This window comes from Terrapene carolina, unplaced genomic scaffold, assembly GCF_002925995.2.
Source record: "Terrapene carolina triunguis isolate 2854851 unplaced genomic scaffold, T_m_triunguis-2.0 Scaffold23, whole genome shotgun sequence".
Taxonomy (NCBI): Eukaryota; Metazoa; Chordata; order Testudines; family Emydidae; genus Terrapene; species Terrapene triunguis.
Window position 1 is genome coordinate 21,305,973 of NW_020664374.1, and position 27,670 is coordinate 21,333,642.

The window sequence follows — 27,670 nt, forward strand, 5'->3', positions numbered from 1 at the left end:
ACCACCCTTTGAACCCAGGAAGGAGCACTTGGGAATTCCTCCCTGTGTGGTACCCTCAAGCCCTTTCACCCCCGCCCCCACTCCAGGGAAGAGCTGAGAAAGAAAACAAAGGAAATTAGCTGTTGCCACCAGCTAATCAAACAGCATATGCACAAACCTCTTAGGACACCAAAAATCCAATCCTGTTCTTAAAAAAGGTAAATTTTCTTAAAAACAAAAAGGAAAAAAATATATCTGGAACTTAGGTTTTTGCTAGATTTTAAAAGAGCAATTCCAAAAATTAAGCACCCTTGCATGCAGTCTATGGCAGGGGTGGCCAACCTGTGGCTTGCGAGCCACATTCAGCTCTTTTACCATTAAAGTGCGGCTCATGGACCCCCCACGTTTCCCCATTCTCCGCCTACCAGACTGCAGGGGTGGGGGGAGGAGCTTGGGACCTCTGCCTTGCAGTGGGGTGATGGGGTAGCGGCTTCTGTCCAGCGCGGAGGGGGGTCTCAGGGCTTCAGCCCCACGGGGCGCACCTGCCAGGGCTCGGGGCTTCAAAAGGAGCAGGGCTGAAGCCCCAAGCCCCGGCTCCCGGCAGACCTGCCCCGGCTCTTGAACTTCTGAAGATTGTCATATGCGGTTTGGAGGGCCAGTAAGTTTGGCCACCCCGGCCTATGGGACTAGAAACAGATCAATACTGGGTTCCATTTGAAAATTGAACTTGGATGCCATTAATTTATCTGTTTTAAAGTTTTCCTATCATGCTTTAGATTAATGCTTGCAGAAATCATTTTATATCCGATATTAACATATGTCCCTCCTCCCCAACCTCCCAGGCTTTTAGAACGAGACAGATTTTGGGGTGTGGTGAGTGTTACTATTTGGGAATTGACTGAAGGCACTCAGTGCAAAGAATGATGTTCTCTGTCACCAAGGGCTATCAGTATGATAGTGCAACAAAGATGGGATATAGAGGAAAATCAACTAGTGATTATTCAAAAGAAAATTATCTTGTTTTTAATTATCTTTGACTTTGAAACCATAGAAGGAAAAGCAGACTGTGTGTGACTGTAGTAGATGAGGTCATGCTAGAGTGTTTTCAAGTCAATTCACTTGTGTATTAGTATAGATCAAAGTAATTGTTAACTGTATAAGAGTGTAGTTGGTGTTAAAACGTCATAAAACTAATGGGATGGTACATGTATTGTTTTTACTTATCTGTGTCCTATCATGATGTAAAAGCAAACATTGTTACTACCCCTGTAACTAAATAACTCCTCAGACATCAAAGAAGCCTTGTGGAAGAACTTTATCAGAAAAGATGCTAACTCCAAAGCAAATGGCCATTGTGTGTGATGACCAAGGTCACAGACCCAAAATGCATTCCTCACTCTCCGTCATCAAAGGAAAAACCATGTGGGTAGAGACATGGTCAACTTGTTTTCTGTGAGAAGAAGATATTAGAATGGATTCAACGAAAGATCTGTCAGCTCTGAACTGTTTTAATTCTTACAGGGAAATGTACCAGATGCAAAGCAGAGATCCCCAGAGACAAACTGGGAACCCTGAAAAGACTTTTGGGAAACTGGCAGTTTACTATGTCACTGCCATCATTTGGAGTTACAAACTGTGATTCACCTGTGCATAGATTTTACCTGCTTTAACCCCTCACTAACTCTCATTTCCTTTTTCTTAGCCAATAAACCTTTAGTTAACTATAGAACTGGTTGCCAGTGTTGTCCCTGGTGTAAGATCCAGAGTACCAATTGATCTGGGGCAAGTGACTGGTCTTTTGGGACTGGGAGAAACCTGATGTGGTGTGATTTTTGGTTTAAGTGACCATTATTACAAAGTCCAGTTTGTCTGGGTGGCAAGATAGACTGAAGAATCTAAGGGGACTGCCTGTGACTCTGTGGTAAGACCAGTATAGTGATCCAGGAGTTTAATTTTCATGAAGCCAGTAACAAATGTGATTATAGAACATACCACCAGTTTGGGGTGTCTGCCCTGTTTCTGATAGTGTACACTGAAGTAGGCACTCACAATTGAGTCACTCCAGACAGCATGAAAGTATGCACCTACTTTATTGTTATGCCACTGAAAAAATAACCCTGTGACACTATTGCTAAAGGGGGGGGGAGGGGGAAGGGGGAATGATTGCTTCCGAGCACTGTCATTTAGAAATGTAGGACCTGTTTTTCAGACAGTTGAGGCCTGAGTTTACTGCCCGTTTACCTGCTTGCCTACTCTGTGCATCCAATTACCATGTGAGCAATTTGGCATTTTAATCCATTTGTGAGTGCAAAGGGTTCATTTGATCATGCAGTTAGAGGCAACAGGGAGAATATTGTTAGTGACCAGACACTAAATGCTCAGACCATCACAGCTTGAGAAATACGGTGTAACACAGTTATTGTGTTGGATGGGTGAGTGTCCCGTTGCATGCACATACACAGACCCCTAATGGTGTAGCTCTTTCCATATGGGAAGGACTCATGGCTCAGGAAGTACTTCTGAGGGGAGTTTTATGACTGTTTATGCCTCCTGCCTCTGAAGAGAAGGAAAAGTGGATGTAACAGCAACACCAGAAAGACACTGGGTGGAGGAGGAAGAGGGATAACTGCCTTCGTAATCTCTTCAGCAATAAACAGACCTGTTTCTTTTATTCAAAGAAAGTCCTCCACTCAGGGAAAGGGAATAAACATCACAGATACAAAATGGAGGGATGTAACCAATCAACTACAATCATTGCATTAAAACAATTTTGTTTTCATCTCCTCTCCTCAATAATGACCTAATATTGATGGTTTATGTAATCAAACACTATAATTGCAATATGTGTGGCACAGAATTGAGGTTGGGAGGATGGCAGGAGACATGGACCATGAAAAGTGGTATTTTAAGAAGTGACCACATAATGCAACAGTTTGAGAATCATCATCTTAATTGAAAGACTGACTTCTTAGCTTGCTACAGAGGTGATCAAAATCACTGATGGCTTAAAATCCATGGATCATGCAAAATTAGAAACTTCTTATAGATTTTGCTATGTTCTCCCATTCTTTCATCACTCTACAGTCAACATAATGTCCAATCAATGCTTGAAGACCAAATAATTGCCTTAATTCCCAATCTTTTTTCATTGGTTTAATTAGCACGGACAGTGGAACCAATGTTGTTAAAGCAGTGTGAGATGGGAAATTTTCCCTTGAGGCATATTTTACTTGCAGATCTATGGCTCTGGTAAGAATGACCAACATCTTCTGAGAGAAGTGTGCTAGTGATTTACTGAAGTTTTACAATCAACGAGTATATTCGTGGGAAACTGCACAAGAAAAACAATATATACATGCAACAACAACAAAAAATCTGCTGAGCTGCCAGCTTGATAGCCATCTACTTTTCTCCGGCTTGAAAAGATGACAAGAGCATCTCTAACATCTGTACATGCATATAAAGCGCATGTGCATAGACCAACTAGTTCTCATTTCTGAGCAGTGGAGATTCATGTTACATGTGTCAGATTTTGCAAACTTGAGAGGAGGCCGCTCATGATGTCGCTGTTATCAGTCAATAAACCCACTCATTACTCTTCGGAGAATTGCACTGGACACCTCGAGAAAATGCTTCAGCAGAATGAAACTGAATTGTTTGAAACATGAATGCCTTAGGGCCACAATAGCATTTCTGAGCCCTAGTGCCTTGCTTGAGAGATGATTGCTTAATGAAGCCAGGCATTGCATCAATTAAATCAATGCTAAGAAGTTAAATATGAATGTGTGTATGTAAAATATACAGCAGTGCACACAATTACTAAAATTAGGCTGCTAAATCCATATTTGGGCGCCAAATTATATGCCTTTTTTTTAAGGAGCGGCTGAATATCCCCTGCTCCTGTTCATTCTGGAGATGAGATTGAAGGATTCAGCCATACCCTAAATCAGCTTAGTCCTTTGTCATTTTAATCACTATCAATTTTTGACAAGTCACTGAGAGTCAATTTCCTCAGGAGAACAATAAGTATTTTATTAACACAGCTACTGGAGTCAACAGTTGGGATGCTCAGCTCCTCCCTCCCCCACCCCCATTTATTTAGGTGTCCAGATATGGAGTTAAATGCCTAACTGTAGGCAGCAAGGTTTGGCTCAAACCCCAGTCCCCACATCTGTAAAATAAGGACAGTGACATTTACCTGTGCTTTGAGAATTGTGGAGGAGAAGCTCTCTAAGTATTATTATTCTGAAACCGTTTTTTTTAATGGACTATTGTGCCTTAGGGCACAACGCCTGCCTCTGCACACCACTGCTTAGGGGAAGTGCCCCCAATTAAGGGGACAAAGCAAACACTCCCTTCCTCAATTAGCAAGCTTTGCTAGCTGTTGTAGAGGAGGGACTACAGCCCCACCTCCTTCCCTCCCCATCCTTTGGGGCTAGCAATGCTACCTAGGAGCTGTCCTGTATCACAGCGGGCAAGCATCTGTGGCAATCAACTCTACAGGAGTGAGCAGGCAAGAGTGAAAAGATTCTTTAATCCTCGCCCCCTTTGTGTCCCATGCTGGGGCCAGCCACAGTCTAGCCCATCGTGAGTACAGAAAAGAGAGCACGTATGTGTGTATATTTATGGCTAATAGCAAAAAAGACACGGGATTGCATCAAAAGAAGATGAGGATAGAAGTGAAGGAAGCGATGTGACTTTGCAAAGCTCAGCCAGCTCTTACCTAGAATAGATAAATGTTCAGAGTACTTTTTCCTGTACTGGGTGCAAAGTAGAGCACTAAGGTGATTCTTATGTTCGGATTATTTGATAAGAGGAAAAACTAAAGGTGTTGCACTTACGTTCATTGGAGGAAAGATGATTTTAGGGCGACCTTCTAGGTATGTTTTTATTATTAGCAATAGGTTTTGAGAAAGCTGAACAGGATTAACCGTTACCACTTGTGTGGGAGTTGGTTGAGGGCACCAGGAGGCATAATAAGTAAACTGAAACGTGTGCTGAACCCATTCACACAGAGTGCAAATGACATATGGAATAATCTGCACATCATGGAATGGACTAAATATGCTATTAAAAATATGGTGGCGAGCACAATTACTCATGCACTTTTCCTGATTTATTCTTATTTCATTAATCCTGGTTATGAGATTGAAGTGTGCCTTAATGCAGCACCCCCTAACTTGAATTAGTCACTTGTGACTTTAAAAGTTGCTGGTAATTTATTAAAACTTATAGAAACTTGCAACATTCCAATACAAATATTTTTAATAAAAGATACTGGGCCTGCTGTTCTCTCACAGATTTTATACCAGTAACTCCACTGATACCAATTAAATTACTCTCAATGTACACCAATATCAGTCAGATCTGACACAGGCTCACTGTAAGTAAATTTAGAATTACTGGATATGATGTGCATTTCCCATAGTTTATGGCAGAAGTTGCTAAATCAAATTTCTAAACCGTCATCTATCTTTATGACTTTGGATTTGTGTTTCCATTAGATCCAATTATTCTTGTATTTCTGCCTGTCATTCAGAAATACTTCTGCAATGCCAATAAAACCTTACTGAAGTGGCAAATCACTGTTGCAAAAATTAGAGTAAAATATTACAACATCTTTACATAGCAAAATCGGAACAGCATTCAGATTTTAATGCAGGTAGGAAAGTCTTACACTTTCAAACTTGAGCTCAGAGCGATTACAGCCAGAGGTGGATTTGAGATTTGGGGGTGCTGGGCCAGAGCAAGTGGGGGCCCCTCCTCACCCCTTCCACCTGCAGTCCCGGAGAGTGGGGTCGGGGTGCTGGAGCTTGCCTCACTTCCCGGCAGGAGCACCAGGTGGGGGAGTGGGGCAAGTCCTCGCACCCCAACCCTACTTTCTGGCAGGAGTGCCGGGCAGGCAGGTAGAGTGGGTCAGGGCATGGAGGTGCCCATTGTTCCTGGGGCCCCTAATTGGCAGGGGCCCCTGGGCCCCTGATTACAGCATATCATAATACTGGTTGAACGATTTCTTCCAGTGTGGGGCTACTGAGGTTTAAAGAGGCAAGAGGACATGGTGGGAAGGAGATAGTTCAAGAAAAATGGGTCAGCATAAATGAAAAATGTACCCCTACCTTCTCCACCTTCAACTTGGGAAAACTGACAGGAAGGGACAGAGAGAAGACCAACATCAGAGGCGCAGAAAGAGTGGGTTCAGGAGTACATAGATACGCAGTTGGCGATGTACACTTGCCAACCATGTCCTTTCATCTCCACATAGTCTTCACTGGCACCAATTGATTGGTTCATTATTGCCTATTGATTTTGACTTTGCAAAATTGTTTCTGACTCACTACTCACAGTCTGCCTTTGGTCTTGACTTATTGGTTCCAGTTTGATTTGCCTAATTTGCTTCCTTGTGACAACCAATTTTAGTCCTCCTATCCTTGCCCTCCCCCATTCCCTTTCTTCACTAGTTTGCACCTTTCTGTACCAGCCAAGGTGGGCCTACTGTAGCCCTTGGAACACAAGCTTCTTAAGGCAGGTGATGAAGCTTCTGGCACTTAAATAATCATAATATAAATAATGATGATGCCAGATAAGCTTTTACTCTGACAGTTCTGCCCCACTCAACTTCAGAATAAATATAATCAAGAAACATGCAGCACTACGTATTCTAATGATACTTGCCTCCTCTGAAAAGCACTTGGAGATCTACTGAGGAAAAGCACTATATAAAAGCTAGGAATTATTATTGTTAGGATTCTAAAAAGTATAATTAGATTGTGGTTTATCCACAGTCCCCTGAGCCCAGAGTTAATTGTATTAGAGAATTGCTACAACACATGTGCCATAAATGACAGTGTTATGTTCTCCTGCCTTGCCTCGTATATTACTGAAAGTTACAATACTGACAACTGCAAATATAGAAAAATAAAGTCTGTAGACCACTCAAAGTGACTTTACTCAGGATTGACCAGTGGGTATTACACTGGGATGTTATTTGCCCTCCCAGCTTCACCTCCTGCTAGCCCCATCCTTGTCTGGCCTGTTCACTGCCTTCACCCACTCTAGTAGCAGATCTCTGAACCAACACAGAGCCTTCCACGGGGTCTGTGGGGAAGAAAAAGATATTTCTATGGAAGCACCTGACCCTTCTTCCTGTTTACAAGGTGTAGCCTGAGGCAGTTGAGAAATACAGTGCAATTTGTTACATCTGTCCCAGCTGAACTAAAAAATGTACTTATTTTAGTAATCTCAAAACAGCCATAGATATTCAGGGAGAGAAAAAATGTACCATATATACTCATTCATTAGCCCGTTAGTTTATAAGCCGACCCCCCCCAAAATGGATAGGTAAAAATAGCAAAAACTGTATGACCCTTTCATAAGCCGACCCTATATTTCAGGGGTTGGAAAACTTTGGCTCCAGCCCATCAGGGTAAGCCGCTGGCGGGTTGGGACATTTTGTTTACTTGGAGTGTCTGCAGGCATGGAGCCCCTCACTTCCCACAGTGCACAACTTCCCGCAGCTCCCATTGGCTGGTAACGGTGAATCGCGGCCACAGGGAGCTGAGGGCTCCATGCCTGCAGACGCTCCAGGTAAACAAAACGACAATGTATTAGATATTCAATTCAATGATTCCATAGAGTTTAAAATCATCAAATTTTGGTGTAGACCCATTTATAAGCCGACCCCCGCTCTTTGATGCGTCACTTTTTTACCAAAAATATTCGGCTTATGAACGAGTATATATGGTATGTAGCAAACTGAGAGGATAGTAAATAAGAAAAACAATTCTAACAAAGTGCTCCTGGTTCAGAAACACAGATCAAACTCAAACAGAAGCTTATTTTCAATACTTCTGTGGTTCATGAGGAACATTTTGCAGAGCCTGAGTTGATAAAATAATTAAGTGCACAGTACACATTAGTATACATGCTGAAGAATGCTATACAGAAGCCAGGCTGTCTGTATAGAGGGGGGGAAAAGAAATGCCCATGTAGTTGAAATTTGGGAGTATGAAGCTCATAGGCTGTCTGTAAAACCAGGAAAAGCTATTTCATCCATTTCTTCTGCTGTGTTTTAAACTTAAACCCAATCTAAAACCACTGAACTCCTATGGCTCAGTTGATCTGTTTGTTCTTATTTAATGCAATCCCTTTTTTACTTATAAAAAGTCTAATCTTTACAGCTGTCTCAGCCTTTCTAGTTCTTGATTTATTGGTAATCTTAGCTGAGCAACAGGAGGTATATTCCTTCTGCATTTAATAACCTTTGATACTGGCTGTGATGAAAAAAATATAAGAACATAGGACAATTCAGTGTCACCTGCCAACCCTGAATATTTGCACATATCTTTGTCTGGAAAGGAAATGTTTCTTCTCTTTACTTGTGTGCTCCCCTAGCTCCTTCAGGAAATGAGGAACACTGGCTTTTCCGACAAAGACGATTAAGTGAGTTGGTGGAAAATTACACAGCAGCCTACATTTTAATCCAGTTGAATGAAACTATAGTCCTGTGGTGATCCCCAGTATGGTTCTGCCGTTTCATAATATTAGAAAGTGGCACAGTTTGGTCTGGTAGAGGCACAATATATGCTAATTGCATACAGGCTAAGTGTTTGCAAATTTACGGTGCTTCATCATCCACTTTCTTTCTTCCATCTGAGGTCAGCATACAAAACATGCTGAAGGTGACTTGTCTAATCTACAGCAGCTTGAGCACTCTGCTGTCTCCACACAATCATTTCCCGTCATTTTTAAATGAAGTTTATGGAGACTGGTTGTACCTTCAGAAATGACATTCAGTGGTGTGGATTCTGTCAAGAAGCAACTTAATTTCTGATGATTTGGGTCTGGGGTTTTATTACATAAAAGACATAAAATGTCCTGCCTGTCAGTATTCAGTGCAAAGCAACAAGAGATTTTCTCTTTCACCCATATAAACTGAGTAAGCACTGTGCTGAGGAAAAATAGCTAGGCATTTTATGTAGTCACTCCCATTTTTGACACAACATGGTTCTTGTAAGAATCGGAGTCAACCGATACCTACCACCACTGTATAAAATGTTGCAACCCTGGCCCATGACAGGTGATTGGGACCAGGATATAAAGATTAAGTTCTTACCATCACTCTTGGGTCTCACCGTTATTACAGATCTAGACAAAACAGTCCCTCTCAGTTCCAGGCCAGTGGTTTGGGTCACACACCTGTTGTCCTTTCCACCAGGTTTGTTTTTTACAGATTTCTCTCTTTGGCATTTAGAATACAGGCACTGCATGTGTAGTTACATGCCACAGCGAAAGGCAGACGGTGTCCATACTTGTCACTGTGGTGTGTAGCTACTCAGCAGAGTGAAGGGCTCTGACAGTGGTGAGGCAGCATGGAGCTAACAGAACCTTTCCCCACTGCTGGGGCCTTTCCCCACAGCAGAAAAAGGCTCCAGCAGTGGGACACTACACTGCTAAAAATAGCAGTGTAGCAGGGCCAGCGCAACCCATTAGGCGACCTAGGCGGTCGCCTAGGGCGCTAACATTTGGGGGGCGGCGACCGCGGCGGCTGGATCTTCCGCCGCCTCTGTCGGGGGCGGCATTTCAGGGGCGGGACCTTCCGCCGCCTCTGTCGGGGGCAGCATTTCAGGGGCGGGACCTTCCGCCGCCTCTGTCGGGGGCGGCATTTTGGGGGCGGGACTTTCCGCCGCCTAGGGCGGCAAAAAAGCTGGCGGCGCTCCTGCAGTGTAGACATGGGAGGCACTGCTTGAGTGTGTAAAGAGCTGTGTTGGGTATATGCCCTGGGGGTTCAGGTGTGTAGGCAGTCTACTCTACTTGCCTAAACTGTGTCTTACAATCTACACTGTTTTTATACCCACTGTCGCTGGGTGTGCAGTGTCTACTCCACCTGCCACTGTAAACGTAGACATAGCCTTTAAGGAAACCACACCATACCTGGTTCCTCTATCTGACTGATGACTCTCTGGATTTGTTTCCTATTGTATTTCTCCCCCCCAAATTAAAATACCACCTTTTCCTTGGCCATGATTCAGCAAGGTATATAAGCAAGTGTCTAACTTTAAGCATGTGAGAGGCCTATTGACTTATCTGCTGAAAGTTAGACATGCTTAAATAGCTTGGTGAACAAAGGCATTAAAGAGGAGGAAAGCTATAAATTAATTGTTTTAGTTCTTCAGAGTGTCTTCTGCTCAAACAATGGAGAATGATTTCTGTTTGTTTAAAAGAGATGGGGGAAGAACTCAGAATTCAGGAGTAAGGAGAAAGGGTATAAATAGAAAATCCATTAATAATACTACACATATATAGTAAAGAAAACTAGCACCAGCAACTGTATACCATCAGCAATTAGCACCAAAATCTCTAGTGCATTCACATCATTGATGTCAAGAAAATTATTTCAGAGCCAAACTGTGAACTTCTTATTCATATTGGTGAGCATCTACTCACACAAGTCCTATAGCCAGAATTTTCAGCACCAATAACTGGGGTCAGAGTTTCAAAAGAGCTTAGCATGTTGGGTATCAAAAAAATCCAGATGCTCCACTTACAAACAGATTTCATCAGGTGTTCCAACAGCAACTGGAATAGTTATGTTTCCTGCTTCATTGGCGTTGTGATTTTGAATTATTTAGGTTTTGTGCTTATCAACGGGCCATCATGAAAAGAAATATTGTTCGAGGGTGAGACGGTGACAGCTGCCATCCCACTACTTTACCAGAATGATAACTTGGTAGGATTGTTACTTTTCTCTTCTTCCCAGGTCTCTTTTCTTCCAGAATTATTATTTGAACAAAGTGTAGTTGTAGCCATGTTGGTCCCTGGATATCAGAGAGACAAGGTAGGTGAGGTAATAGCTTTTATTGGACCTGGAAAAGAGCTCTGTGTGACTCAAAAGCTTGTCTCTCACCGACAGAAGTTGGTCCAATAAAAGGTGCTACCTCACCCACCCTGGTCTCTCTATTTGAGCAAAGGAATTTAAATATTAACCATAGTATTGTTCAGATTTACATTCTAAACAGTCCAGTGATGCCAAACTCATGGGCACTCAGTGACTAAACTCTCGGTATTATGTCCGGTTAGAAATTAAAAACAAATATTCTTGTAATTTTTTTCCATGGTGTGTTAACTCTGGTGTGTATGATGAGGTGAATCTCCTTTCATCTGCCAGCCAGCAGACAGCCTCAAATCAGATGGGGTGAGTTGTACCTCCCTGTTTTGGGGTTCCTGTGTATTATCGTTCTGAATTCAAAGAAGTTAAGTAGTGTTACATGGCAACCTTCAGCAAGAGTATTTTATGTTTTTATCTAACTTCTCTGTGTATGCTATATTCCAGGAGGGAATGGAGATTTAACCTGGAGTCTAGAGAGAAAGACTGCCTAGAGGAACATGAAAACTAGAGGTGTATAGATGCCAGAGCGAACCCATCTGTACTCTTCTCATAACTTCCTGAGGACAGAAAACCAGACCACGGAAGGGACTAGTTGTGATCCCTACCAAACCTATCCTGGAAGAGGTCAGTGATAGTGAAGATCTTGGCTTTCCTGGCTGAAACTCTACCACTTGCAACAAAAACAAACAATCAAAGCTTGATAATGTGTAAAGTAAGGGAAGGTAGTAGAGAATTAATGCTCCATCCCAGATCCTTTATTCAGCAGCAGGACATGCTTCGATACACATACTGTACTTGAAGGGAGTGGATGACTCAATTTAATTAGAAAATAATCAGCAACGAGCTCAACTGTGCTCCTGTCTGTGCCTGACCCAAATAGGATGAGAGACTGTTACATTCCAGCTAGAGAGCTTAGCTGTAGCTCTTCTTTTCTGTTTTCTGCCCTTTAGGTTCTTGCATCAATTCCTGGTGATGGGCAAAATGGCAGCTATCATATCTACATGGAAATTGGAAAAAATCTGAAAGATATGAGAAGAAAAATATCTCCAGGCTGGATTTCCTACAGTGTTCAATATAACTGCCTTGAAAAAAAAAAAAGAGTCAGTGTTGCCTGTGTATTTCATAATGCCCACCTCCCATATCAGACTGTTAAAAGATGTCCGGGTAGAAATACTTTAAAATATTCCAATAATCTCCACTTTCTCAGTGCTGACAGAATGTCCAGCAAACATTACCTTAAATACCTTATTATACATCCTTGCATGAAGGGCTGCAGGAGGAAAAAATGGAAAGTATTAGTCATGATTCTATTAATCTATAGTCAGATGCATTTACGTGTTCTCAGGGTATCCCACCTCAGCTGTATGCAAGACACCATTTAAATACACATTCACCAGTTACAGTTTCTAAGAAATAAAAACTGCTGCTTTTGAGATGAAAGATGTAAGTCATAACAGTGCCCCACATTAAAAATGAAAATGCCAGGCTAGGAAAATTAAGCTTTAGTAATGTTCAGACCAGGGCCGGCTCCAGGCACCAGCAAAGGAAGCAGGTGCTTGGGGCGGCCAATGGAAAGTGGCGGCACGTCCGAGTCTTCGGCGGCGGGTACCTCAGTCCCTCTTTTCCTCTTTGAGCTGCCACCGAAGTGCCGCCGAAGAGGAAGCGAGGGATCGAAGGACTTGCTGCCGAATTGCCGCCGAGGAATGGAGCACCAAGATTGAGGTACCGCCGAAGTGCCGCCGATCGTGGCTTTTTTTTCTTTTTCGCTTCGCCGCTTGGGGCGGCAAAAAAGCTGGAGCCGGCCCTGGTTCAGACATAGCCAATCCATCTCTGCTGATGCTACAGAAGAATTATTTTAAATTTCTAATCTCACTTAAATCTAATGAAAAAGAGTGTTCCTTTTCAAAGGACATGTTACAATAATTCTGCCAAATTAGTTGTCTGGGCCAAGGACCAAAACCTTCAGTCATTTGGTCAAATGACCATTTAACTTGTGTATTTGAACAAGGCCTAGATTCACTACTGTACCTAGGTGTCTAACCTCCATTAACTTCAGTGGGAGCTAGGTGCTTAAATATCTTTGTGACTATGTGCTCAAGTGACTAAACTTTCCAGGTATTTAGTCAAAGGAATGATATTATCGTTATCCAGGGCAGCATACAGAGGACCCTAATTTTCCCTCAGCCCTTTAAATGTTATGCTTCTATTTGTTCCTACATTTGTGGGGGTGGGGGGGACCTGTATCACATTTAAATTCATTTTATGTAATCTGGATACTGACCTTAAATTACAAAACAAGTCTTTAGCAGATATTTGCTTAGCAGCTATTGTCAGTATCTTTTCTGAAGGTCATAGATTACTACTATGTACTTTTCTAATCAGGCATTCAGTTGACTAACATCCTACCAATTGTTAGGCCAAATAGATGGACTTTACCCTATCTGTTTTACATTTTTATTAGTGTTCCAGATTCTGATTACTGATGCTGATAAAATATTTAATATAAACAAATACAAAAATAAAATCTGCTTATATGTGTCCCACTAGGAAACAGCATCACAGGGTATGTCTACACTACAGGATTAATCCGAATTTAGATAATTTGGGAAACAGGTTGTATAAATTCGATTGTGCGCGGCCACACTAAGCACCTTAATTCGGTTTTAAACCACATTAATTCGGTGGTGTGCGGCCACACTACCCCATTAACTTAAACAGAGTAATTCGGTGGTGTGCGTCCACACTAACCCTAATTCGAATTAACAAAATCGATTTAGGCTCTACTCCGTTTGTCGAGGTGGAGTACAGAAATCGATTTAAAGGGCCCTTTAATTCGAATTAACTGGCTCTGTAGTGTGGACGGGTGAAGGGTTAATTCGGATTAAGGCTCCTAAATCCGAATTAATCCCGTAGTGTAGACCAGGCCACAGTCTATGGGATTTCTCTTTGAAATTAAGTTTTGGTTTTTTTTTTTTTTTTTTAAGTAAAACACTTTCCACTATCTCATAAAGAAGCTGGAGAAATTCAGGCTTGGCAGAACTACCATAAAGTGGATGCATAATTGGGTAAACAACTACAAACAAAGGGTACCTATTTATGGACTGATGTCAGATTGGAGGGAGGTCTCAAGTGGGTTTTCACGGGAATCTGTTTTCAGTCTGGGGTTGTTTAACATCTTTATTAATGACCCAGATGTAGAAAGAGAGAGCATACTGATCAAATTTGCAGATGACACAAAGCTGGGGGGAAGGTTGCAAACACTTTGGAGGCTAGAGCTCAAATTCAAAGGGATCTTGATACATTTGAGAACTGGGCTATAGACAAAAAAATGAAATTCAACAAAGACAAATGTAAGATGCTACATTTAGGGAAGAAAAACCAAATGTGCAAATACAAAATGGGGGAAAACTGGCTTGGCTGAAGCACTGCTGAGAAGGATCTGTGAGTTGTGGTAGCTCACAACCTCAACATGAGCCAGCAATGTGATGCAGTTGCAAAAAAAGAAATGAAATTTTGGGTTGCATTAACACAGGCATAGCATATAAGTCATGGAAGGTGATAGTGCTTCTCTACTTGGCCCTGGTTAGGCCTCAGCTGGAGTACAGTGTCCAGTTTTGGTTACCAATGTACAGAAAGGATGTAGTGAAACTGGAAAGGATCCAGAGGTGAGCAACAAAGATGATCAAAAGGATGAAATGCAAGCCATATGAGCAAAGGCTGAAGGAACATGGTACGTTTAGTTTGGAAAAAAGGAGATTAAGAGGGAACATGATAGCGGTCTTCAAATACTTAAACAGCTGCCATAAAAAGATGGAGAAAAGTTGTTCTCTCTTGCCACAGAGGGCAGGACAAGAGGTAATGGGTTCAAACTACAGCATAGCAGATTTAGATTAAATCTCAGGAAAAACTTCCTAACTGTAAGACAATGGAATAGACTGCCTAGAGAGGTTGTAGAAGCTCCTTCACTGGAGGATTTCTAAAGGAGGCTGGATAGTCCTCTGTCTTGGATGGTTTAGACCCAACAAATCCTGCATCTTGGCAAGGGGTTAAACAAGATGACCCTTGCAGTTCCTTCTAATGCTATGGTTCTATGATTTCCAAAATCCTCTGCCACCTTCCTCCCAAGACAAACTCTTCTTATTCAGAGGACCTATAGTTACCTGGTTCATCCTGACATTTCTTTCAAAACGTGTGCCAGGACACTTCTCCCATTTTCATTGCACAGTTATTAAAAAAAACATACCACCATCACAATCTCTGACAGAGTTTGGAGATGAAGGCAATCTAGTCCCGAAGCCATATTTCTGATTAACAATCAATCAAAGCCTGAAAATGTGTCTCCACATGTTCTAGTATCACCCTTAGTTTCATTAATTTTTCATTTTCTGTCTGTGGGAAACATTTCAGGCATGTTTCCCTCACACACCCTGGAAACGCTGTGACAAATCATTCGTTTAGTTTTCCAGCAATATCCACCTCATTTGTCCCCAAGCTACCGCCACTATCCTTCATGGTGCCTTCTCTCACTCCCTCTCTCTGACCTGCAGCTCCTTATATATTTGTAAAGAACTGTGTTTGTCTTCCCAGCTTTTACAATTCTCTTCATTATTAATCTTTGAAACTGAGCCATCTGTTCAATGTAGGAAGAAGCTGTTAAAGAGGGAAGGAGGGAGAGGCTCTTATTGCAATTTTACCGCAGGTTTTTCATCTCATTTTACAGGTAGCTCTGTCTCCCTCATGATTTGCTTTCATTAGATAACTTGATGTATTGGTTTAAAATATTATGCTAATATGATTGCTGTCATATTAGAGATTGAACTAAGGACCTCTGAAGATAACCGTTTGAGCTGCTATAGTGTCAGCTGAAGAGCCAAGGCTCTGTAGTTGGGGGCTGTAACAACTCATATCCTCCGCAGATTGGCGTAGAGGGAGACCTGTAACATACACACTCACTAGTGGGTTACACTATCATAAGGTGTGCTTCCTTAAAGGTCTCCACCTCCCTACACAAATATTGGACCCTTCCAACTCACAGCACACACATCTTTCAGATTCCTTCCTGTTAACTCAAGGCAGAAAGGAAAACATTATAGTAAGTGTGACGTTGCACTCCATATGTTTTATGGAAATATGATAATGAGTGTGAATATAATATAACTGGAATATGCTTTATGCAAAAGGTTTCTTGTAAGGTATCACTACAAAGCTTATAATCTACTGAGTGTGTTCATCCTACTAGTATGAATGTATCATTCTTGTATCTAACACTAAAAATATGAAGCATAACTCTGAAGTCCTATTGTAATTATGCAAAGTGTGGGCCATTAAAGGTGGTTTAGAATCTTGATGGCTCCCATTGGCTAGAACAATTGGCTGTAAATGGTTCTGTTTACTTGCAAGCCTTCGTGTGTTTGAGAGAGTCAGGCCAGGAAGAATGAAGGCTTGGGGTCTCACAAGACATGTGACCATGTCACCTGGTACTAGAATCCATCTTAAACCTGGTGCTTTTCCATTTAAAAGGAGGAGTGGGGACCCAGAGAGACAAAAGATTCCCGCATTGTGCCAAAGCTATAAAAGGATGTGGAACAGAACAAAAGGGCTGCCAATTAAGAGTAATCCCCTAGTTACCACCTGAGCTGGAACTAACAAGGACTGTACCGGGGAAAGGATTAGGCCCAGACTAAGAAGGAATCTAGTCTGTAAAAGAAGCTTATTGGAGCATCTCTGAAGGTGAGATTTACCTGTATTCAGTTTCTGAAATGTATGAGGCTTAAACTTGTGTGTTTTGTTTTACTTTGTTCTGTCTGTTATTACTTGGAACCACTTAAATCCTACTTTTTATACTTAATAAAATGACTTTTGTTTATTAATTAACCCAGAGTAAGTGATTAATACCTGGGGAAGCAAACAGCTGTGCATACTTCTCTATCAGTGTTATAGAGGGTGGAAAATGTATGAGTTTATCCAGTATAAGCTTTATACAGAGTAAAATGGATTTATCTCGGGTTTGGATCCCATTGGGAGCTGGGTATGTGGGTGCTGGAGACAGGAGTACTTGCTGAGCTGTTTTCAGTTAAGTCTGCAGCTTTGGGGGCGTGGTTCAGACCCTCGTTCTGTGTTGCAGCAGGCTAGCGTGTTTGGCTCAACAAGACAGGGTTCTGGAGTCCCAAGCTGACAGTGAAAACGGGCTCAGAGATAGTTTCAGCACATCAGGTGACAGTCCCAAGGGGGTCTCTGTGACTGAACCCATCACAGTAAGTATTCATTAAATTTGAACAATTGTTTCTAACAGTCTCCAGCATATACAATATAAACCAGTGATGAATGAATATCATAATGGTCAAGGATTTGGTTTGGAAAATCATCTTTTCCCAAAAATAATCCAGACTGTACATCCAACACTCATCTGAACAATCCAAACTTTCCAGATGTGTAAAACTGGGCTGAAAATCTCACACAACCAGGCCTTCTCTTGATATCCTGGTGGTAGATGTGATATAAAAACATACGTGGCCTAAGAAATAAATGCCTGGTGTTATTTATTTCCAGACATCCTTTCTAGTGATATTTTTGCTCTTCTCTTATAAGTCCTGGGGGAAAAGATTCAGTTCAGGTTTGGTATCAATAGAAGAACTATCTTGAACCTTATCTAAAACAAGATTCCCTCCTCCTGCCCCATCTAAACTTATTAACAAGATAATGAAACATAAGAGGCAATATTCAGAATTATCACATTTGCAGATGTCCTCTTCTGATCTCAGGCTTCTGTCCTTCACAAAAAGACACACAGTGTCACCTCCCCTCTTTTGATAATTTTCTTCATTTCCCCTCCAGGACTCTTATCTAGGTCCTTTTTCTCTATTTTCTCTCTAGTAGACCTTGCCAAATAAGGGTTTTCATGAAAAAAACAAAAACAAACCTGTCTTTTTTTCCTTATTGAAAAATTATAAAATTTTCAACTAGTTCTCATAGAGACATAGTCGAGAAGAGAAATCACTAAAGGAAGAGAAGCCCTGTTTTCAACCAGCTATACTTTGTAGCACTTTCTTTTGCTGCCCATTACATTTTGTTAGTCTTGACTTCAGTTTCACTCTTCTTTCTGATGTCTGTGCTGTGATTCTTCGAAATGCTATTAGTGTTTTCCTTTTTATATTTCCATGGCTTGCTAACTGTGAAGTGTAAGAAGTGGGGTGGAGGGGGTGTGATGTATATATCTGAGGTTCAGGACACACTCCTACAGTGACCAAACTGTTACAACTGTTCCAATTCTGCCAAAAATATTTCTTAAAACCTCTACTCAAGGGATATGGAACCTCTCAAAATTTTGCTCTTAGAGGAGGAGATTCACATCCAATAAATTCAAATGTTTTGGGGTTACAAGTCTTGAATTCTAGCCACATTCTTCATGGTAAGACACCTTAGTGAAAAGATTAATAGTTTGTATTGTGACGCTTGTGAGAGAAAATTAATGGAAAGTTGGCAACCTAATTTCATCAGGCAAGTGGCTTTATAATGTGTAATAGGTTAATTTAGGGTGCTCAAACTGAACCATTGCCTAAGAAATAGTGAAAAATGTATTGGAATACACTGTAATAAAACCAATATTAAAATAAGAGTAAAATGCCTCTTGCTCAGAGCCCCTGGAAAATACATGTGGCGAGGCGACAGGGAGCTCTTTTAAAGATTTAGTCTATTTTGTGCTTGAGTCTTGAAAAGGTTTTATTGGAGAGATTAATTTCTGCTTGTTCCTGGAGTTCCAAGACAGCAGGGCAAATAAATACAAACACAGAGATTAAATTGTCAGGTTTTTTTCATTTACTATATAACTGTAGACTACATACAACAACAGGGTCCGAATCTGGCTGAGGTCTCTAAGCACTACCACAATATAAATGGGAAATAATAAACACAACAACATGCAAACAGCACTTGATTCTGGTAATAGAATTCCTAGCCTGAATACAAAAGTTGCCTGTTTCTAGCAAATTAACATATTGCACAGTAGAAATCCTCTGCCAAGTGTTGTGAATTTGGGCCTTGATACAGCAAAGCATTGGAGCATGTGTTTAAATTAGCCCACATTCAGCAAAGTGCTTAAGTCCCAATGATTTGAAATTAAGCACATGCTTATCTGCTTTGTTGAGTTAGGGCCTTGGAGAGTATGGTCCAGAAATATAGGAGGTTGTGTGAGCTACACTACATGTAAACAGCATTTTTTTCCAGAGGATTAACAAAAGTGAAAGAAAATAGCCAGGAGTTCTAAAGCTACTATTATTCACTCGCGGATGCATCCATTTATTGCTTTTATAGTTTCACCATGACCATAATTTCAAACTTGTGTCTCTGTGTGCCAAAACGACCTGAACAATATTTACATATATGGGGGTTTGGATTTTATTATTTAGAATACCATTAGAAAAATCAATTTAGTTGAAAATAAACACAAATATCAAAGGTTTTATCAGTGGCATAATTAGGTTCCATTAAAACAGAGATGGGATTGTCACTTCTTTGGTGTGATTCATACTCTATGGCAAAAAGTTAAAAAGAAAATCTTGCCAATATGTGTATGACAGATCACTGTAGTCTGTGCTGCTTTCCCTCCTCACAAAGGGTGTAAAACAGGCAACTGTTTAACAATGCAGAAGTATACTCCACAACAGCTTAGGAGAGGATATGAAAAATACCTTTTCCAGTATAAATTATTGGGCTATTTTATCTAGGCAGAAAGTAATTATGCAGATTGTAGTTTATCTTGTACATCGTGGAAAACAGCCTCATTTGTGTAATAGCACCATGGAATCATTAATGTCACAGCCAAAACATTCATGTATTAAAGTTATTCAAGCATATTATATCAGTGCTTCTATTTGTTAACCAGATGATTATTATGGGTAATGAACCATTCTATATGTGCTGAATTAGTGCACAAAGCAATACAATGACCACTTGGATTGTGTCCTATGAGTATAGAGTTGATTGTATAAATATATATTGTTCATCAAGGGCTCTAAAGCATGGACTTCCGCCAGGGCTTGGGAGGGATTGTGAACAGAGCTGTTCCAACCACACTCCCTTATTTTAGATAGGAGGGGGACCCAAAACTCATTCTAATATGGGGTCATTCATTTTAAAATGGGGTCATGGTATATAAAAGTTGAGAACGACTGCTCTAATGTAATCTGACAGATGTTGGGGGCTTTAGAAAGCTGGGGATTTTTCCAAAAACCTCCAGAATTAGATATTAAATATTATCTAAAGAACTATACCTTAAACTTGAAACAAGAAAGTTCTTTTGATAGAGTGTATCTCCATAGTGGGAGCATATTAAAGCTCAACTTTGTGAATATTTTATAATTTATATCAAAAGTGACATTATATCTGAATGTATTTATTGGTGAAACCACGCAATCTACCTTTAACGTTTCACTAACAGACAGATTGTCTACAAGGAGATAGCTGTTGGCCAAGATTGTAGTGTTGTTTGAAGCTGGATAGTAAAGGGATTTTGGAATTGTGAAAGAGGAACATATTCTTGGACTAACTTTAGAAATAGCTCAGTTCTGTAGTGAAGTGACATTTGCAGTCCCAGTATTTTATATGAGAATGAACTCTTTGGGTTAGTTTTCCTAAGCATAACAACAAACATCAATATAGCGATGCCACAACAGAATATTTGCAATATAGGTTTCTTGTTCTGAGATGGGTTAGACGGAAGGCTAATACAAACTACTCCACATCTAGTTAGTATTGTTTTGCCCAGAAACAAAATTGCTACTGTCAGTTACTTGCAGTTAACTTAAGAACACAGTAGGGGAAATATCAAATGCTTTTACAGTGCTCTAATGACCACAGTTCAAAATTATTTATGTTCGGAGAAAAATCAGTGTGAAAACAACAAGATAAGGTACAGCTACTGATCTCGGGGACCAGTCAGCATGGGTTACCAAAGCTTTTCACGCTATCGTAGAATGCCTAAAAGCAAAACTCAGTGTGAGATGGTATGTCCCTCTGTGTTCTACTGCCGTTCTCCGCCTTAAGCTCTGAGGGTATGTCTACACTACCCACCGGATCGGCGGGCAGCGATCGATCCATCGTGTCTAGTCTAGACCCAATAAATTGATCCCCGAGCGCTCTTCCGTCGACTCCTGTACTCCAACGCCACGAGAGGAGCAGGCGGAGTCGACGGGGGAGTGGCAGCAGTCAACTCACCTCAGTGAAGACACCACTGTAAGTCGATCTAAGTACGTCGATTTCAGCTACATTAATCACATAGCTGAAGTTGCGTAACTTAGATCGACACCCCCTCCTCCCCCCACAGTGTAGACCAGGCCTGAAGCACTCCAGAATATCTATAGCTCAGCCCCACATTCTCTAAGCTTCACTTATCTGACACGCCACCATTTCTTTCCTCTCTTCCTCCCCTCCCCCATTTGGCACGGTTTTGAACCCTGCTTGAACAAGGTAGATACTGTAGGGAAGAAAACATATAGACATTTAAACTCCAAAGTCTAAATTTATATAGAAATAGTGCTTCATTTTTGACATTTGAGATAACATCTATACCTACAGTCAGTACAAGGCCATGAAACTCAAGTGACCTGAAAATGTCATCTCCCGTGTCTGCAAGGACTGCACTGTTGTCCATAAGACACATAAGTGCAGGATCCTGTGTGCTACTACTAGATTTAAAAATCTTTTAAACTTCTAGTTAGATTTAGGTATACCATGAAGATAAAACACTCCAACTCCTCTTCTAATGACCGGTATAATATGACTGCATCTATTTAGATGTCAATAGTTCATGTACTCCAATAGAAAACAGAAGGTAGATTTAAATGAATAGTCTAAACAATTATCTTTAATTTGTGCAAATATCAGCTCTCTAAATTGGTTTTATTTGGATTTTGTTTCTAGCAGTTAAACACAGAGCTATTTTTCCAGTTTATGATAATAACTGATGAACAGTGTTTCATTCACTGAACCAACATGTAATTTCTTTTTTCTATTACTAAAGAAAAGTAGAATTGTTTCGGTTGCCACCTGAAAGGAGTTTGAAGCATTTATAAACACACCATGAGCATCTATGGGTCACCAATTTTATGTATATATTTAGTTAGTTGTGTTGGGGGAATTCCTTATGATCTTCAAAAAATCTAGATGCTTTGTAGAGCATGTGGTTTGAGTTCTTACAATTTATGTAAACAAAGACAACTTTTTAGGGGCCCTCAATATTATGATTTGAATTAATTTACTTCTGCTTCAGACATGCACATGCCCGGGAGAGTGTTTATGTCATGTGTCAGCTTTCTATTAAATACGTAGGTATCCTTAAAAATGTAGAAGAAGGTAAGAATCTTCCAACCTTCAGGAACAGTAGTATGATTATTCAGACAGGCTATCTGCTACTGGTATTCCAGTACTGTAGGAAGGTGATTATACATTCAAATTGTAATCACTCTTAGAGCCATCATATGATACTAATATAGTTATAAACTCATTCACTATCACATTAACTAATCCCATTCAGTCTATTGACACCAACACAACCATCTTCTATGCTGGCAACAGATGCTTTTTTTCTCCATTTCTGGTTGTCACACAAGTAATTTTGTATTCATTTTAAAACCACATTTACACGTATAGAAGACCTCTTGATTTATGAGACCCAAATGTACAGTATACAGTTCTACTCCACCTTTATTAGACCTTCTTCCACTATACAACTGATCTTTAGCAGTCCTGTGTGGGATTAGTTTGGTGAGGTTTGCTGAGTAGCAGGAACCCCTATTTTTGTTGCATGTATTGGTACCAATCCCCTATGCAGTAAATCCCAGATTAAATTCCTCATACACCAGCCACAGTCCAAATAAATGCTATAACTCTTGCAGCAAGATGACTGTGTACAATTCTGAATGTATATTCAGGAGATTGATGACTTATGACAATATTCACAAGCTATTATAACATGTCAGCCACCATCTTGGATTCTTATCTTAATGGTTCTTAAGAGAAGCAATGTATGACTTAAAGAGAAGGTTAATGGGTGACTTGATAAGTGTCTGGAAGTACCTACATGGGGAACAAATATTTGATAATGGGCTCTTCAATCTAGCAGTGAATGATATAATACAATCCAATGGCTGGAAGTTGAGCTAGACATATTCAGACTAGAAATAAAGTGTACATTTTTAACAGTGAGGGTAATTAACCATTGGTGCAATTTAACAAGGGTTATGGTGGATTCTCCATCACTGGCAATTTTTAAAATTTTTTAAAAGGTTTTTCTAAAAGATCTGCTCTAGGAATTATTTGGGGGAAGTTCTATGGAAGTCAGACTAGATCACAGTGGACCCTTCTGGCCTTGGAATCTATGAACTGAGCTGCAATCCAAACCCCCAATTCTCTAGTGTTTTTCATGCAGATTGTCTAACTGACCTCAGTGGGGACTGTCCATGGGCGTAAGGGTCTGCCCATATGGATTGTTGAGGAGGATTAGGGCTCAACTCCAGTAAAAATAACTTGTATATATGATTAGACATTAATATAATTTGCTGTTTCTTGTCTGCCATTTTCTGAGGTATTAAAGCTAAGATTTTAAAAAGTGACTATTGATTTGGGGTGTCTCAATTTTTGGTTCCCAACCTCAGATATCTTAAAATGGCCTACTTTGCTGAGGGTGGGTATTCAGCCCTTCAGGGCCTACAAAAAATGGAAAACCCCCAAATCATTAATCATTTCTTAATATCTTTGCCTCGTTATTCTGTGGCTGTGTTAGGATAAAGGGGAAATGTTTTTTTATTCATAGGACTTTCATAAGTATCTGAAATATATGTTTCACTGAGGCATTCAGAATGCAGGATCCCATGTTGCCTGTAGCAGTAAGACCATTAAGTATCTGAGTAAAATATGTGAAAGATCAAGGATAAGATGAAAGAATTAAAATCAAACTATGTTTGATGCTTTTACAGTCTCCCAAGCATTACAAATTGACATGTTAAGATATGTTCTTCATTACTAAATAATCAGAATTTTCAGGTCATATTCAGAACTCCAAACCACCAACTATGACTCCAGCCTCAAACCTGTCTTTCAGTTCCTAAATTTCTATTCTCTAGTAAAATCATCATGTGTCTTTAACTACAGTTATATTCAGAGAATGTATCAAGGAAAAATTGCATCTTGTTTATGAAAATTAGTGTTTATTATTTAATCAATTAATTTCTTAATAAGTAAAGCTTTTAGCAAGTAAAGCTTTTCAGTAGTTTTGATAGGGAATAAGATTTGGAATTCAAAATAGTTTTTGGCAATATTACTACCAATTGTGCAATTAAAAGCAGTTACTAATAATTTAGCCTTCTGTGAATGAAAGAAATTGCAGTCCTAATAAAAATAATCATGCTTGCAATCAGAACTCATGAAATATTCAGTTCCATTTTATGACATCTCAACTCCAATCAAACAAACAGAACAGGAAAGAATTGGAGACTTGATTGATTGTTTAAAGGAAATGCTGTCAGTTTGATTACAAGCAAGTGAACAGACATCACTAAATGTAGCTGCATTTAATTTTGTTATGTAACCAGTTTTAATAACAAGTCACAAATCAGTTATGTAAATTGAACTGCTAGGCACTATCTCTATACAGAATTCAGATACTAAATGTGAACCCTGATGACAATTATTTTAAATTGAAGGTTTTTAAATGTTATCAAGAAACAAAAGCTAATTAAGACTGAGAGCTATGCAGAGAAAAATCCGCATTATTTGAAGCAGAAAAATAAGTGTCCAGATTTTTAGTCTAGTAGGTTGATTACAGTACAAAGCTTTGATTCATCTTTGTGTTGTGAAGGAATGCATTTACGCTGCTGATATTCTACCATTTGAATGCTTTTTCAATTAACTTTTCATTGACTTTGGTTTTGTTTCTCTTATCTTTAAGTGTTGCAGATGTTTAAGTTGCAAATATATAAATTTCACAGTTCATGGAAGGAAACATGCTCACAGCACAAAGTAAGTTGGAAATCAACAGAGGTGGGATTTTTAAACCTAACTGCCATTTTCTTGTATGTCTTTGCAAAGTTCACAGATGATAAACCTCTGTGGTTTGTCTCATTACTGGAAAAGTCCTGTTATTTAAAATCACAAATTACTTATGACAAATGGTTTGCAAAGAATTGGGGGGCCAGACTCTCAGCTGGTGTAAACTGGCATAGCTCTACAGGCTTCAATAAATAGGGGTGTGGGAGGGAGGGGAAGAAGAGGAGGAATGGGGGGGAGTTTGAAATAGAACAGCTTGACTATTTGGCACCTAACCCCCCACAACATATATACATTAGTTATATTATAATCGTGTTTTTGCTATAATCGTATCCTTCATGGTGAGGTTAAACTTTTTGTCAGTTTCTTCATATATGTATAAAAATGAAACTCACTTGTCCTCACCCTTATCCTCCCCAAGGGTAAAAGCAAGACAAAACACAAGGAGACATTTTCAAATGCAACTACTAATTCTGGTTGCCTGTGTTTGGGTGTCTAATTGAAGAAACCAAGGGCCTGATTTTCAAAGGAGCTGTCCCCCGACAGGTCTTATTGACTTCATTTCAGTTGTAGTTGTGGGTATTCAACAACTTTGAAAACCGGGCCCTATGTGTCTTAGGTTGAGCAATCAAAATTACTGAGGCCAAATTTTCAGTAGCTTCCAAATAACTAATTTTGTAACCACAGGACACGACTCAGAATCAAGTTTTGTCTCCTTTCCTTGTCTGAAAGACATGATTATCAGCTGTAGCAGCCAGGATAGCATTAAGCCAACAATACTATGGGAGGGCTCTAAGAAAGCAAATGTGGTACAAACTCGAACAGCATGTGATGAACACATTAAATCAATGTAACTAAAAAAAAAACCAAAAGAACCCAAGCCTGAGTTTATTCTTTGAAATTACAAGTTTGGCTGATAAAAGTAACTGTATAGAGGCAATAGACTTTTGTAAAGCATTTGATATAGTGCTATATGACATTCTGGTTTAAAAATTAGCACTAGACTCTGTCAACGTCCATATCAATGGATTAAGAACTAACTAAGGCACAGATCTCAAAAGATCTCTTATCAGTGGGGAATCATCACATGGGAATGTTTCTAGTTGGGTCAAACTGGGACTGGTAGTAGGCCTAACACTATTCTCCATTTTCACCAATGATCTGGAACAAAAGTTAAAAATCACTGCTGATAAAAATCTGAGGATGAGACAAAGATTGGGAGAATGATAAATAATGATGAGGGCAGGGTGGTCATACAGAGCCTTCTGAATCGCTTAGTAAGCTGGGCCCATTCAAACAAAATGCATTTTAATAGAGCCAGATGTATGCAGGCCATACCTACAGAATGGGAGAATGTATCCTGGCAAACAGTGAGTTTGAAAAGGATTTAGGGATCATAGTGGCCAAGCAACTCAATATTATGCCCAGTGCACTGTTGTGGCAAGAAGGGCCCTCTCTCGTAATGAGTATGACCAGGAAGGTGATTTCACCTCTGTGGAACTGGTCAGACCGATACTATAATACTACGTGCAGTTCTGGCGTCCATATTTTTAAAAGGGTGTGGAAAAATTGGAGAGAGTGCAGAAAAGTTCCACAACAATTATTGGATGGCTGGAGAAAATGCCTTATACTGAGAGATTTAAGAGCTCAAGCTGTTTAATTTATCAAAGAGAAGACCAAGAGGTGACTTGATTATGTGTATAAATATCCTCATGGGGAGAAAATACTAAGTATTAAAGGGCTCTTAATCTAGAGGAGAAAGGCATAACAAGAACCGATGGCTAGAAACTGCAGACAAACTCAAATTAGAAACAAGGCACAATTTTTTAACCGTGAAGGTGATTAACCATTGGAACAAACTTCCACAGGAAGTGGTGGATTCTCCATCTCTTGATGTCTTCAAATCAAGATTTGATACCTTTCTGGAAGATATGCTTTAATCAAATAAGTTTTTGGTCTTAACACGGGGTAACTGAGTGAAGTTTAATGTCCTATGATGTACAAGAGGTCATCTTAGATGATCTAATGGTCCCTTCTGGCCTTAAACTCTAAACCCTGATGATGCAAAACATAAAAAGAAATAGAATCAGTAGAATAAACTGTGACGGTAAATGTTGGGTGGACTTCAAGTTATGTGATTCCCACTGACTTTGGTGGGAATAATTGTGTGTGTAAAACCCCATATAAGTACTGATTCAGCAAAATACTTAAGCTTGTGCTTAACTTTAAACACATGCTTAAGTCTCCTTGACTTCAATGGGACTTAAACACATGCTTAAAGTTAAACACAAGCTTAAGTGACTTGCTGAAGCGGGGACATAATGCTTTGAAATGTACCCATTAGATGTTTAATGTTCATCTGCTCTTGCAGCTTATTTTCAATAATTCTTCTCTCACATACACCAGTTTTACACAGATTACTCCTGATTATCACTGGTGTAAGAGAGAGGGGACTCAGACCCACAATCTTATTTGTGACACTTTAAAACATGTCCATGGTAACTAACAAATGATGATGCAAACAGAGGTTTGTACCTGAAGGTGAGGAATAAGCAGCAAGAGCAGTTGAAATAACTTGCTGCAAAGATCCTGTTTTCATATACGTTCCCCTAGGCCAGTGTTTCTCAAACTTGGGACGCTGCTTGTGTAGGGAAAGCCCCTAGCGGGCTGGGCCGGTTTGTTTACCTGCCCCGTCTGCAGGTCCGGCTGATCGCAGCTCCCACTGGCCGCGGTTCGCTGCTCCAGGCCAATGGGAGCTGCTGGAAG